The sequence below is a fragment of the Vicugna pacos genome, chromosome 3 (assembly GCF_048564905.1).
Source record: "Vicugna pacos chromosome 3, VicPac4, whole genome shotgun sequence".
Classification (NCBI taxonomy): domain Eukaryota; kingdom Metazoa; phylum Chordata; class Mammalia; order Artiodactyla; family Camelidae; genus Vicugna; species Vicugna pacos.
Window position 1 is genome coordinate 2660362 of NC_132989.1, and position 3616 is coordinate 2663977.

The 3616-nt window shown below is 37.7% G+C and overlaps 1 non-coding gene across 1 annotated transcript; it reads right to left on the minus strand.

Moving 5' to 3' along the window:
* Nucleotides 1–720: 720 nt before the first annotated feature.
* On the minus strand, nucleotides 721–794 carry TRNAN-AUU (transfer RNA asparagine (anticodon AUU)). Its single transcript has one exon. It is a non-coding gene; the product is annotated as a tRNA-Asn (tRNA).
* Between the last annotated feature and the right edge of the window lie 2822 nt (nucleotides 795–3616).

Genomic DNA, 3616 nt, shown 5'->3' on the forward strand with positions numbered 1-3616 from the left:
GAAAAAAAGTTGGAGAAATAAAATATCTTACTAGAAAAAGTAACCTTGGTTCTAAACATTTTTAGCTCCTTCATCACACATGTGAACTAAAAAGACTTGGAAGTAATAGCATAATGTTTTGTTTTATTAATAAGTATGCAATAAGAAAGAAATATGTAGTATTCTGGCACTGTCAACTATTTGTAGATATAAATGTGTACATTCACGTGTTTAATTTGTTCAAGCTGTGGGAACAGACATACCATATTCTACTCATTGGATTTTTGAGCAAAATCTCTGCTGTTACATTGTCTTACTTACTTGTATATGTGCTTACACTCTCCTGTTACGATGCAGCCTTTTAAGGAAAGACAACTCTAATTTATCTTTATAACATCTGGAATTGGAGTCAGCAAACTCAGACAAAATCCTGCCTGATGCCTGTACTTGTATGGCCCACGAGCTAAGACAATTAAATGAAATTCAAATTTCAGTGTCCATAAGTAAGGTTTTAAATATAGCCGTTGTTATTAATTTACATATTAGCTACAGCTGTTTACTTTTTTTTAAATTTTATTTTATTGAGTTATAGTCAATTTACAATGTTGTGTCAACTTCCAGTGTAGAGCACAATTTTTCAGTTATACATGAACATACACATATTCATTGTCGCATTCTAAAATTAGTATTTTTTCATTTTTTTTGATGGAAGTAATTAGGTTTACTTATTTACTTACTTGATGGAGGTACTGGGGATTGAACCCAAGACCTCATGCATAATAAGCATGTGCTCTACCAGTTGAGCTATACCCTCCCCCAAGGAATGCATTCTGTGAGAACTAATTGTATGGAATTTAGAGTAAAGAGTATTATATATTTTATAAATTGTGTGCTGTATATCCTTTCAGTAAAAATCACACATACATACATACACACTCATATACATTTTTCCTCCCCAGGGAGCCAGCTGTTAAATGTTACCAGCATATCTCTATTACTTAACCCCAAGAAGGGGTTTTCTAGATAAAGAAAACAAGCTGTTTACTTTTTTTATTGAAGTATAGACAGTTTACAATGTTGTGTTAGTTTCTGGTGTACAGCACAATGTCATACATGGATATATATATATTCATTTTCATATTCTTTTTCACCGTGAGCTACTACAAGATATCGAACACAGTTCCCTGTGCTATGCAGTATAAACTTGTTTATCTATTTTATGTATACCAGTCAGCATCTGCAAAAATACTTCCTTACCTGCACAGCTGATTAGTTGTGACAGAAACCATATGGTCCACAAAGCCTAAAATATTAAATGTTTGGCCCTTTAAAACACATTTGCCAATTTCTACTCTCTGTTATCTTGGACTTTGTAAGTTTCAAATAACTGTTCTGTGACTATAAACGGTGAGACAATATTATATTTAACTTTATTCTCCCTTTCAGTGTTAAAGGGTAAGTAAGCTATTTCCCTGGCATGCTGTCACTCAAATGTGGTGCCTTTGATGAGAGATAAAACCACCATCTTTAGTATTGGTATGTGAGTATTAATCTTGCAAACGTGTTCTTTTTAATCTCCACCAATAAAGAGGGTCAAAATCTATTCAGTTCTTATGTGGGAAGTATATAGTAGTCCATATTCACAGTCTTGCTGTAGGGCAGTGTGGTAACACACCAGATCACACGGTGCTAGAGGTGAGAGGTGAATATTGTATATTCATCCATAGCAGATAGGCTATATATCAAAATGGAACTCTTGCCCACAAACTTCAGCAACCAGCACAGGAGGCCAATTTACTCTAACCAGTCCAAGAGATCAAATCATAGCCCCATAGCAAAGAGCCCAAACCAGTCCAGACTTGATCAGCGATTGTCAGTCTTCTTAGATTTTGTCCTCATTTCCAACTTAAGACCAGTTGAAAGAAGTCAAATCTCATCTCCTGATCAATCACATAGGACACCCTGTTTTCAGTTCGCCTGCTTACAGCTTCCTCAAGTCAACAACCTCCAGTACAGCTTGCCTGACATTTTCCTTTTTGTCCACTGGAAAGTTCCCAGTCCTCTGCCTGCACTTGATTCTCTGACAAACACAGAAACACAAGTGATGGTGACTGATTCCCTTGCTGTAAAAGCTCTGAATAAATATCCCATGCTTTCTCTCATTTGTGGTATCTTCATTTATTTCCACAGAGGTCAACAGAAATGTTGTCAGGACTCGACTGGAGGAGAGTCACAATTCAGAACCCTAGGATTTTAAAGTGGTCCTTATCTTCTATAGAGGAGAATGTCTTATCATTTGAAACATAACCTGATGTCAGAAACTGAACACCTGTCCATGGGACAAGTGACTTTGCAACGAGAGTGGCCCATCCTGAGCTGTTATTTTCAGGTGGATCAAATCATGAGGTCAACCAGGTGCAGCAGCAACCTAACGTATGATGGAAATGATAGATTCAGAAATTGACTTAAGCTGATTCCAGTGTCATAAGTAACATCATGAACAGTGGCCCAGTCAGTCTTCAAAGACATCCACTCTTTTTTTTTTCTGAATCAATGTCTCATCCTAAGCTCAAACCTATCCCTTCATATAAGATCAAAGTATACAAGAGGTAAAAATGTGAATCTAGTTCAGTGATGCATTGCTTCAGTACATGGGTTTAAGCCCCCCAAAAAAGCATCTTTTGCTGTACTATTATCCCATTCTTAAGAGATGCAGAAAAACAGTAGTGTGAGGATATCTTTTCTCAGGGCAGAGGTTTACTTATTTACTCCACACAGAGGGAGAAGTGGACAGAGATAAGGACTCATAAGCAGTGGCTAATGGCTTGGCTAGTTGTTAAGTGGCCTGGAGAAGCATAACTGGGTAATCAGGAACAAAGAAGTCTATAGAAGGGGCAGGAGGCACGGATAGACCCATAAGATAGGAATAAATTGAGCTGAACTTTATACCTCATATCAGTGCCACCACAGATCACTGATCATTGACTGGACACTGAACAAAAAGGTAGACAGAATGACATTCCATAGAGGTCAGATAGTCTTTGTCACTGGCCAACCTAATGCTTGTAGAATAGGACCATGACTGGAGTGTTAGGAATGCAAAAAGCAAGATATGCATGGGTTCAGTAGCATGGGTACTCTTGAGCCAAAGCCAATCCAATGCTGATTATTTATGCTGTCAACAGTAGAAGCCAATGCTGAATCCTCAGGATGACCAATTAGCCACTTTGTTGCAAATTGATACAATAAACTGTACTACCCTAGAGGAGGCAATGATGCTTCTTTTATGGAATCAGCATCTATGGTTATGTGTTTGATTTTTATTTTCTGCAGTATCTCTTCCAGTACCCCTTTAAGAGTTTGCACAGTACTTTGTTGAGAAATACCAAATCTTTCATTAACTTTGCCTCAAACAAAGGTGCCTATTTCATGGTAATGGACGTGTGGCAGTAGGTGCATGACCAACCACATGATCCACTCATCCTACTATATGAGATTTCATCTGGAAGCTGCTGACCTGATAGAACAATGAAAAGCCTTTTAAGGCTTCATCTAAGACTCTAGCTGAATGGCAACAAGATGGGGTGTTGTCCTCCAAGATGTGGTACATATACTGAATCAAGGGTTATTCCATGGT